Source organism: Pongo pygmaeus, chromosome 20 (assembly GCF_028885625.2).
Source record: "Pongo pygmaeus isolate AG05252 chromosome 20, NHGRI_mPonPyg2-v2.0_pri, whole genome shotgun sequence".
Taxonomy (NCBI): Eukaryota; Metazoa; Chordata; class Mammalia; order Primates; family Hominidae; genus Pongo; species Pongo pygmaeus.
Window position 1 is genome coordinate 37,260,692 of NC_072393.2, and position 11,764 is coordinate 37,272,455.

The 11,764-nt window shown below is 43.9% G+C and overlaps 1 long non-coding RNA gene across 1 annotated transcript; it reads right to left on the reverse strand.

Moving 5' to 3' along the window:
- Nucleotides 1-7,504: 7,504 nt before the first annotated feature.
- LOC129020884 (uncharacterized) lies at nucleotides 7,505-11,351 on the reverse strand. Its single transcript, XR_008495920.1, has 4 exons — nucleotides 8,939-11,351; nucleotides 8,511-8,678; nucleotides 7,709-7,919; nucleotides 7,505-7,622 (listed from the first exon to the last, which is right to left on the reverse strand). It is a non-coding gene; the product is annotated as an uncharacterized LOC129020884 (long non-coding RNA).
- Between the last annotated feature and the right edge of the window lie 413 nt (nucleotides 11,352-11,764).

Sequence of the window (11,764 nt, forward strand, 5' to 3'; positions counted from 1 at the left end):
CCTTGGATATATTTCACAGTGGTGAGGTCTGGCCTTTTAGTGTAGCCATCACCCCAAGAGCGTACATAGTACCCATTAAGTAATTTCTCATCCTTCTCCCCTCTTTCACCCTTCAGAGTCTTCAATGACTACTATGCCACAACTCTATGTCCATGTGTCTAAAATATCATTCTAAAGTCACACCTGCTGCCCGAACCATCACCATGACCTGCCCCTCCCTTGGGCTAAAAACAGCTTTGTCGTTAAGACTCCTTTATTAAGATGCCAATTCTCCCTGGGAGGTTGGTATCACCTGCGGAAGTGGCTTATGGGCTTTCTTTCCAACCCTACAATGCACAGGATAAGCGACGGGGCTTGGCAGAAGACATCTTGGTTTGGAAGTGAGGATGAGAGCTGGGGAGAAGACATGACCCTTGGAACCCCAAGGAGGGAGGGCAGCTCCCAAGATTTCTGTGTTGCAGGAGGGGGATTTCTCTGCCACCCCCTCCCCACGAGGAACCCAGTCCTGTGCCCTGAGTTGTAGATGATAAAAAGATCATTACGAGTCGATGTACTACATGAATAGGTTCAGTGTCTAGGGGTGAAGGGAAGGCCCAGACTTAAACTCTTCTGACCAAGTTAGTCTAGGAATCAAACATGTCCTAGCCGAGAGAGTCCCGTGGGATCCAAAGGACTCTGAAATCCCTCCACCAGCCAGATTCCCTCTTTCATGAGACTTCATAGAAGTTGCCTGTTGATACTACTTCACATTTTAACACCAGATCACCTAGCTGGGTACAAAAGGGAGTCAGTAGAACCCAGAGAATGCAGGTAAAGTAGCCGTTTTCTGCTTTACTGCTGTGGTTCAGCTCTTAGGCTTTGACAAAGGTGATGGCTTCTGGGGCTGGGTGCAGTGTCTCACGCCTGCAATCCCAGCACTTTGGGAGGCTGAGGTGGGCTAATCACTCGACGTCAGGAGTTCGAGACCAATCTGACCAACATGGTGAAACCCCATCTCTACTAAAACTACAAAAATTAGCTGGGCATGGTGGCTCATGCCTGTAATCCCAGCACTTTGGGAGGTTGAGGAGGGCAGTTCACTTGAGATCAGAAGTTCAAGAGCAGTCTGACCAATATGGCAAAACGCTGTCTCTACTAAAAATACAAAAATTAGCTGGGCTTGGTGGTGGGTGCCTGTAATCCTAGCCTCTCTGGAGGCTGAGGCAGGAGAATCACTTGAACCCAGGAGGCAGAGGTTGCAGTGAGCCAAGATCATGCCACTGCACTCCAGCCTGGGTAACAGAGCGAGACTCCATCCCCCTCAAATAAAAGAAAGGTGAGGGCTTCTAAGGCCAGACTTCAGCCCCAAATCTCTACTGGCTGCCTCTTGGGCTATACAGAAACCTAATCTCCAATAGGCATTCCTTGAAGCAAAAAATACCCTATTCCTTACTTTTTTATTTCATTTTAAGGGGCTTTTTTTGGTTTTAATTTTCCGATGAACATGGTTTGCACTAATACGATAATTGCACTGAATATATATATATGTATATATATATGTGTATATATACATATATATACACACACATATATATATACATATATATACATATATATACATATATATATACACATATATATATATATGTATATATACTGTTTCTTGGTGTGATTTCCATGAATAATTCAACATGAGAGGTACGCCTTGGAAAATTATCACATGAAATTCACAGGGAGAAGCTAGAACCAAGTTGGAGGGTCAGCTGTCCAACATCTTGTTATCTGTCCAGAAGTAGCCGTAAATTCACTGCAAAAAGCAAAATCTCCAGTTCCTGGGAGCAGAAGGGTCACTGGAAGCCAATCAGGAGGACATGGCTTTATTTAATTGAGGACCAAATATCTTTGGGATTGTTTTTTGTCTCCCAAGGAAGGTCACTTTGCTGCAAAGGCAATGTCAGTGTTTCCCTGGTGGTTCCGTTCCCTGGTTAGACCTGGATTTCCTCCCTGCATTACATATTCCATATTATAAGGGTACAATCCGCCAAGCCAGTATTTGGATTCTCAGCATCATACCCCATATCCTGGAGCCCATGTTGCCCCTTTCCCCGCCTCAGTCAGGTACTCAGAGGCCCCCACTCATTAGCCACAGAGTCACAGAGACTCGCATGGTATTAAGACAGCAATATCATCTTATTGGCTATTAGTACAAATGTGCCAATAAACATAGTGCATAAAAATTATACATATTCCCTCAGAGTCCATAATCCTGAACTGATATGGCATAATGCAAAACACACTTCCCCAAAAGTAGTGCTTAAAGTCACGATGTACAAATTGAATTTTAAATAAATTTCCTGAAACATCACCAGTGGTTCTGGCCACATTAGCAATACACATTTGCTAAAAATAAAGTGCAGAATGGCTGTGCCCAGCCCAACCCCAAAGGGATAGGACCAGTGGGCATTTATTTGCCCTCAAGTGGTTTCAGAGTTGGGCTCGCTGCACATGTGTTCGGGTGCAGTTGTTAAAACAGCCCAATAGCTTCCCCTCAAGGGTTTCTCCTAATTATCAGGGATCATCAGGTTCCAAAAGTCAGCTTATCTTCACCTCATTCTCTATCAAAGAGGGAGATGTTAATTGCATTATCGCCTTGCCAACACTGTCTGAAATGATGGCAATGATCATTAACAGCCTACCACGGAGCCAATGAGAGTCAATCCAAATTCAGAACCAGCCAATGGAGTGCTTTCTAATCCCATGTGTGTGTAAACACTGAAAACATAAAAACACAAGGCAGCCATCATGGAGAATGAGGTGCTGGGGGTGCTGAAGACCAGATCCGCCGTCAACTCCATAAAATATTTCATTGGTTAATACAAACACACACAGACATGCACACACACACACACACATGCACATGCACACGACGCAGTGAAAAGCTAGAAGATCCCCACAAGCCTTATGATTTTTTTCCCCAGCCCTCTGCATCCCAGACCAAGCTAATTGACCAGCAAAGAAATTCAAAGCAATGCCAAGTTGTCTGGTTTTATTTAATGAAGAACCTCTCCAAGAATGCTGTCAGCATGCCACCTTTCACAGATAAATAAATATTTATGGTTCCTTGCATGTTAGTTTCGGCAGACACCAAGACCAAAAATAATTTGCCCTTGTTCACTCGACTTCCTTTCTTAAATGTACAAAGTAAGGCTGTGGTTTTCCTAAGTGTGTTCTCGTTCATGGCTCACCTAAGAAGATGCCCTTTGGACTGACCTAGAATCCAACTATCAAAATCCTGCTCACAACTACTCAAGCCCTGGTTCAAACCCCAACCCCCCATATCTCCTTTTTCAACCCCATCCAAGGAGGGATGAGTCGTTGAACCGCTGATATCTTTCTGCTGTTAAGAGCGCTTTCAAAAACTTAATCCTCAAGAGAAAAGTGGGCAAATAAACAATGCACAAGAGAAGAAATATACACACACAAGAGACGTATGGAAATGTATTCAACCGCCACCATAAAAGAAATTCCAATTTTAAATATTTTGATCTATCAAACAAACGACTTTGCAGAGACTATCTCTTATTTGGAAATCTAGGCTGTCACTCTCCCACAAAGCTCACAGAGCCAAACTTACCTGGGGGACAAATGTTTCAAAATAAAGGGGACTCACTACATAGGATTTTCTCTTCTAGGACTTCATCTTAAAGAAATACCCAGAGGGCACCCGGTGATCAATGGTAAAAAAAAAAAACAAAAAACATTGGCCACAACTTCACTGGTAATGTGAAAAAATCAGAAGCAACTAAACGTCTGCCAAAAATGAAATGGTCAAACAATATGATGCATCTGTCAGAAGACAAAATTGCAATTGACCCTTGAACAACATGGGTTTGAATTTCTTGGGTCCACTTACATTCAGATTTTCTTCCACCTCGCCATCCAAGACAGCAAGACCAACCCCTCCTCTTCCTCCTCTTCCTCAGCCTACTCAATGGGAAGATGATGAGGATGAAAACCTTTATGATAATCCATTTCCACTTACTGAACAGCAAATGCATTTTCTTTTCCTTATGACTTTTTTAATAACATTTTTGCTCTAACTTACTTAATTGTAAGCGTACAGTATGTAATACATGTAACATTAAAAATATGTATTAAGTGACTGTTCATGTTATTGGAAGGAGTCCAGTCAGCAGTAGGTACTAGTAGCTAAGTTTTAGGGAAGTCAAAATTATATGTAGAGTTTCAAACGCACGATGGGTGGGTGGAGAAGAGTGGGCATCCCTAACCCCCAGGGTATTCAAGAGACAACAGCACAACAAATGAGTTTGAAGTGCTCAATTGGCTTTATTTGCAATTCTAGAACCAGGCAACACTTTATTCCAAAACACAGAATGAGTAATCCGGTGAGCCCCGCAGAATTTGCTTTATTGACAGAGAAGGCTGAAGAAAGTAGAAACAAAGAACAAAGGGAGGATTCGTTACTTTTAGACAGAACAATAGAAAAATAACTGATTCGTTAAAATCAGGTTACTCCAGGCTTCCTTTTTTGTGTGAGGATTAAAGCAGAGGGAACTTCATTATCATGCGAATTGAGGATTGAAACAGACCTGTTTGGGAAAGTGGCTGTTATCTCTCTCCCGATTTCTGAGAAGGTCAGATAACAACTGAGTTTAGTTTTGGTGATGGGGAACTGAAACAGATCCAACACTTCCTTAGACAGTGCTTTCGGATAAACATAGATACTAACTCTTCTGCTCTTAAAGCTTATTTATTTTTTGTTTTGTTTTGTTTTTTAAATTTTATCTTACTTTATGTTCCAGGATACATGTGCAGAACGTATGAGTTTGTTACATGATTAAATGTGTACCATGGTGGTTTGCAGCACCTATCAACCTGTCATCTAGGTATTAAACCCCACGTGCATTAGATATTTGTCCTGATGCTCTCCCTCCCCTCTCCCCGGCAACAGGCCCTGGTGTGTGTTGTTCCCCTCCCTGTGTCCATATTTTCTCATTGTTCAACTCCCTCTTATAGGTGAGAACATGCGGTGTTTGGTTTTCTGTTCCTGTGTTAGTTTGCTGAGAGTGGTGATTTCCAGCTTCATCCATGTCCCTGCAAAGGACATGTTCTCATTCCTTTTTATGGCTGCATAGTATTCCATGGTGTATATGTACCACATTTTCTTTATCCAGTCTATCATTGATGGGCATTTGGGTTGGTTCCATGTCTTTGCTATTGTGAATAGCGCTGCAATGAACATACGTGTGCATGTATCTTTGTAAAATAATGATTTATATTCCTTTGGGTTTATACCCAGTCATGGGATTTCTGGGTCAAATGGTATTTCTGGTCATTTGTTTTATCTGAATTCCTTCCTCAGGAAAATACTCCCAGAACCCTCAAAAAGTATGAAAGAACTGAAACTCACCAGATCACCATGTCCAGACAAGGAGATGCCAGACCCCTCACTCATCATGATTGCCTCCTCACCATTCCGCAGTTCCTATTTTCCAACACTTGTTACATTTCTTCCCTGCTGTATAAGCCCCTAATTTTAGACAGCCAGGGAGAGGAATTTGAGACTGACCTCCCATCTCCATGGCTGCAACACCCGATTAAAGCCTTCTCCCTTGGCAATAATTGTTTTCTCTGTAATTGGCTTTCTATGTGGTGAGAAGCAGGGCCTAGACAGAACCCCTGGTGTTTCGGTAACAGCATGTTAGCATGAGGAACTCCATTTTGATTTTTAGTCGGGTCTGTTGAAGCCTAGTGCAGAAGCTTAGTCAAAAACAATAGCCTCCTGTAACTTTTATTTAACACATCTATAAAATGCAACTCTGTGAATTCTTAAATCGAAACAAAAAAAGTCTGAAAACCATCAAGGACATAGAAAATGTTTACAATATGTTAAGGGGGAGGAAAAAAAAGGACAAGATATAAAAACTATACGTATAGTTGAATCCCAATTTTGAAAAAATAATAAGACATCTAAATGCCCACAGGCCTGTAAAGAAATGCATAAAAAATTTAACAAGGTTTATCTCTGGATAGCGGGATTACAGGCAGTTTTTATTTTCTGCTTGAAACTTCCCTGTATTTCTGAATGTTCAAAAATAAATTTGTATTACTCCTATATTCAAAAAGCAATGTTTTGCTTTTGTTCTTTACAGGCTCTGAACCCCCACAGCTCTTGCTGTCAGAATGACTTACTGCAAACTGCACACGACCCCCAGCTCTGCAAGAACTCGTTCTGGCTTCTGCTCCTGACTCAGCCTCCTGAAGCCCAGGAATCAAGGCTTCTCCTCCCTTGCTCCTCACCCAAGGTCTATGGGCTTAGCTCTTCTTGTTCTTTAGATTTAAGGGGTATATGTGCAGATTTGTTACACGGGTATATTGTGTGATGCTGAGGATTGGGGTACAAGTGATTCTGTCACCAAGGTAGTGAGCATAGCACTGAATAGGTAGTTTTTCAGCCTTTACTCCTTCCCTCCCCTCTAGTAATCCCCAGTTGTCTGCTTTCCATCTTTGTGTCCATGAGTACCTAATGTTCAGCTCCCACTTATGAGTGAGAACATGTGACATTTGCTTTTCTGTTTCTGTGTTAATTTACCTAGAATAATGGCCTCCACCTGCATCCACGTTGCTGCAAAGGACAGGATTTCATTCTTTTTTGTGACTGTGTAGTATTTCATGGTGTAAATGTGCCACATTTTCTTCATCCAATCCACTGTGGATGAGCACCTGGGCTGGTTCCATGTCACTGCTATTGTGAATAGCACTGCAGTGAACATACATGAGCAGGTTCCTCTTTTTAGTTCAGTTCCTTATTTTTGATGTTTGCCTTCAATTGCCCACACTGTGGCCACTTAGCTCATAACAACAAGCCCCAGACAAGGTGTCTTGTTTCTGAGGAATTAGAGGGCAGGAATAGGGAAAGGAAGAAAGAGGAAGTAAGAGGTGTAAGAAAGTCTCCTTGGTCATGATAGAAAGCTGTAGACTCAGCTTGGGCATGCATTTCATTCACAGGGATTTCTTTTTAGCGGGTTATATATCCAGCTTTATTTTTTATTATAATCTTTTTTATTTGTATGAATGGATGGGGTGCGAGTACAATCATGTTACATGCATAGATTGTGCAGTGGTGAAGTCAGGGCTTTAGAGGATCCATCATCTAAATAACATGCATAGTACCCAATGAGTAATTTCTCATCATCCACCTCCCGTCCACCCCACCCCCTTCTGAGTCTCCATCGTCTACCATTCCATACTCTGCATCCACGTGTACACATTATTTAGCTCCCACATATCAGTGAGAACACGCAATATTTGTTTTTCTGTTTCTGGCTTGTTTCACTTAAGGTAATGATCTCCAGTTCCATCCATATTGCTGCAAAAGACATGATTTTGTTTTTTCATGGCTTAATAGTATTCCATTGTGTATATGTACCATATTTTTTATACCCATTTGTTGATGAACACTTAGGTTAAACAGTACTACAATAAACATACAAGTGCAGGTATCTTTTTTGTATAATGATTTCTTTTTACAGAAATTTCTTGATAATTAGTTGTCATAAAAGTGAGGGATGGGGTGGTACTGTGGCCTGCAGTTCCATCTGTGAGCCTCTGCCTTGGGTGGCCTGAAAAAGATGATGATTTTCAGGCCAGGCACGGTGGCTCACAACTGTAATCCCAGCACTTTGGGAGGCCAAGGCAGGTGGATCACCTGAGGTCGGGAGTTAAAGACCAGCCTGGCCAATATGGTGAAACCTCATCTCTACTAAAAATACAAACATTAGCCAGGTGTGGTGGCAGGCACCTGTAAACCCAGCTACTCGGGAGGTCAAGGCGGGAGAGTCACTTGAACCCAGGAGGTGGAGGTTGCAATGAGCTGAGATCATGCCACTGCACTCCAACCTAGGAGACAGAGTGAGACTCTGTCAAAAAAAAATAATAATAATAAAATAAGAAGGAGGAGGAGGAGGAAAAGGAAGAGGAGGAGGAAGAGGAGGAGAAGAAAAAGAAGACAGGGATTTTCTTCTTTCCATTGGGATCTCAGTTCTCAGGTGGCCTGATGATCACATCACCAAACCAAACGTAATTCCAGCAATGGACAGAGATACAGAATTCTGTTCTGATACTACAGTAAAATGAGCTATGCTGGACTTAGGGTCATTGTCTCATACAATACTTTCCCAACAGGCCGGCAAGGGAACAGTGGCTTTTTCCTGGTTTTACTTTGCACACTGCCTTGGATCCTACCCCTGAGTATCTATGAATGTGCCATTTTGTTTGGTCCTGAAGTGTGTACTTTCCCCATCCTGTCAGTTTCCTGGGAAGACTGTCAGTGGCCCTGATGCCCTGCCCCTCCCTCACAGTTTTCCTGCCATTCTCCCACCCTGGCCAGCAGTGGGAGCATGCCCCAAGCAGCGGGGGGTCCTCCCGCCATCATAGCTATTGCCCGCCTGAGATGACAGATGCCATTGCGGAAGGGACAGCAGAGCTTCCATCTAACCGCTCCCACTGACCTCACCATCCGTGATGCAGACGTACTTGTCACATCATAAACACTTGGCACCCACTGGCTCTTCCCCAAATGGCTATCACGATTGCAGTTTCAGCCACCACCAGCTCTCCGATGGGCACAGGCTCCACCTATGGCTGGTTTGGAATGGCAAATCCATCACTCTCTTTGCCTGTAAAATGCCAAGGAGACTGATCTAAGCAGGGGGTTCCCATCCATGGCCTGCTCTAGGCCTGAAGGAACACAGATGGCATTTGCAGGAAGATGACATTTCACCATTCCCACCTGAGCAAAGTCTGCCCATCAAACAACCAAAGGATAGCCAGTCCCCTGCACAGTGTAAAGTGACTTGCAGTGATTCTCTTCCCCAAGGCCAGCCCCAGCTCTCAGACCTCCAGTCCCAACAAGTCCTTTTTTGCAGAGGAGGCTCACCCTGGAACATGGCTCTCCCAAGGGGAGACGGGAACGGATGTTGACTTCATCCCAGCAGCTTCTGACATGATGCTACTGTCTTTCAACTTTCTCCACCTACAGGGTCAGGCTGTTGACTGGCCTCGACTGCAGTTAGCCTGACACGGCTAGCAGCCTCAAAACAAATTAAACGAGGCAGGGATGCCGTGCAGTGATCATTCCATTATGTCCCCTCTGCTTCCACACGTGACTCACACTATCACTTTTAGAAGGTGAAACATCTTATTGAATCAACACCTAATCTGCACACAGTGTCACGGAGGACGGGCGAGGGGACAGTGAGAGCATTTTCTCTGATCCTTTTCTTTCCTGAAGACTTCGCTGGAGACAGGCTGGGTGGGGGCGAGGATGAATTGTGAGGAACCCTGACCTTGTTTCAGGTAAGCTTCTGATTTACTGTTCATTGTGCTTTCTAACGAATAATTTTTATATAATAATGCCACCAGTAAGCACCAAACCCTTCTTCTTGGGAATGCAATTAAGGGAAAAATTAGCAATAAATTGTTTTCAGTACTTAACCCAGCTCCAAATTTATGGCTGCTGAAATTTATTGTTTCAGGGGCCTGAAAAATGGTGATTAATTTTATCCTATTTCCTGCCATTCACCCTCAAAACTGAAATGTAAGTAAGGAGCTGTTCTCGGGCTTGGGTTTTCCTGCCTGTTACAAACCTCAAAACTACAGCTCTCCAGACAGCTACCTCTGAAGGCTCCTGAGGCTTAGAAACAGAGAGGTAAACACCCCTTTATCTGCACGTGTCTCCACCGCTGCAATTGCTGGAAGCTCCACGAGTGCCCTCGGTGCACAGATGTGCTTTACAACAGAGTGACTATAAATGAGAAAACACTAAGTTAGGCTCTGACGGCCAATGCTGGATGTATCCGTTTGCCCTATAAATAAGCACTGATCACCTCCATTTTATTGAACTCATTTTCCAGGCAAGCAAAGACCACAAGATTCTTCTGCACATTTTCTCTTTACACCCTCTAGTACTGCTGCTACTGTCAGCTCCGACAGATTTATAGCCCATTCATTCATGGGAACAAAAACCCTGCCACGGCTGGTCATGGGACACGCAATAGCAGTTAGTTCAAAAGATAACAGCTGCAATACCTCACCTCTCCATTCAGCACTACAGAGCCAGCACTACTTCGGAGGTAATAAATGCTTCTTGTTGGTGTGCTTTGAGTCATAATCCTGGAATAACTGTGGTCGGCCTCACCCCGGGCCCCGCCCCTAGGGAAACCGCTTTCTGCCACTCCCCAACACCCACCCCACACCTTCACTCCAGCCTCTTTCTGCCAGAAAAGAGGGGAGTGGGGGGTTGAAGGCAGCCCACTGCATAACCAAAAAGTAGACCCCATCTCCTTTTTCCAGTCCACCCAACACAAGCTGGGTTGCTGAACCTTTGCAACTCAAGCAATTAGGCAACGCTGAGAAGCCAAGCTTCCTCGTGGTAAGTAGCAATGTGGGTATACACATTCTCCTTGCAAACTGATCAGAAACAGAGCTGGGGCATGAGCCCTGTCCCGACAAGAGGAGGCAGCTGGTCTGACTAGTCCATCACCATCCTCAGAGCCTGGACACACACAACAAGCATGTATTAAAAGAATCCATGGATTTTTTTTAAAAAGTAGCGAATGACCTGGGGAGGAATAGAGGATCTGTTCCACCCCGCTCACTCAGAGCAGGAAAAGGTTTAATGCAAGAAGCAATATAGTGGTGAAGCGTTCTGCCTCATTTTGAAGTCGGCCTTTCCCACCCACAAGCCTCAGTTTACTCCTCTGTAAAATGGGGCTGTTAACTGTACAGATTCTACCAACAAATCAGGGATTTGTTGCTAGAATTAAACATAAAAAGTAAATAACTTTAAAAATTTATCACAACGCTAACTAAGTAGTATGTGTTATCAAATAAATTAATTAGTTTAGTTGGAGAAATCAGATATGCACACAAGAAACTTCAAGAAAGATCACTAGAAGACAAGGTCATTGACGATCAAATTTTAAGGAAATGCCTTCCATTTTTGAAACCCTCCAACAAGACACAGACGCCTGTCCCCACCTCTACCTCCACCAGTGCTCTGTGGCCTATATTTTGCAGAGATGTGTAATTGTCGCTGTTAGTCTGATGTCCCGACAATTAAACTGCAAAGAGAAAAAGGCCAGTCATGCAGAAACCCAAGAGCCTTGCCTCTGGGATCCGCCCACCCTAGCTACGGGTGCAGGTGGGAGATGGGGCATGGAGATATGGCTGGCCCAGGTCAGGCAGTTGAAATGAAGTTGAGAGCCTCCAGGCTGCAGAAGGCACCAGAGAGAGAAGCCAAAGTCAAACTCCCCATGAAGACGCACAGTTCAGTGGGGAAAGAGAAGGCTGTGAAACGCATAGAAAATGACACTGGGCATCAGTTGCTATCAGTACTTTCCTCCCTAATCAATCAGCTTTTATTGTGACGCCTCTAGCTCCGCTCATAAGGCCTCAGCTCATAAGGCCGGAAAGCCGCTTCGGCAGCAGTTTAAAATGTTTCCAGTTTAATAATCCCTGCTAATTGAAAGCAGCTCAGAAAAGGGGGGAAGATGGGGGTTGGAAGCAAACCAGCACCGTTTATGGCAACAGTGCTGTTCCTAGGGGAAACAAAATAACCTTTGATGCTGCAGGGGGAACCTGCCTCCCCGTCCCCAAACAAACTAATTCCCACAACTGTCTTCTTTGGCACCAGAGCTGTTTCTTCTTACGTTTTAATTGTAGAATGTTATAGCAGCCGAATTGCTGTGAAACCTGTTTCTAA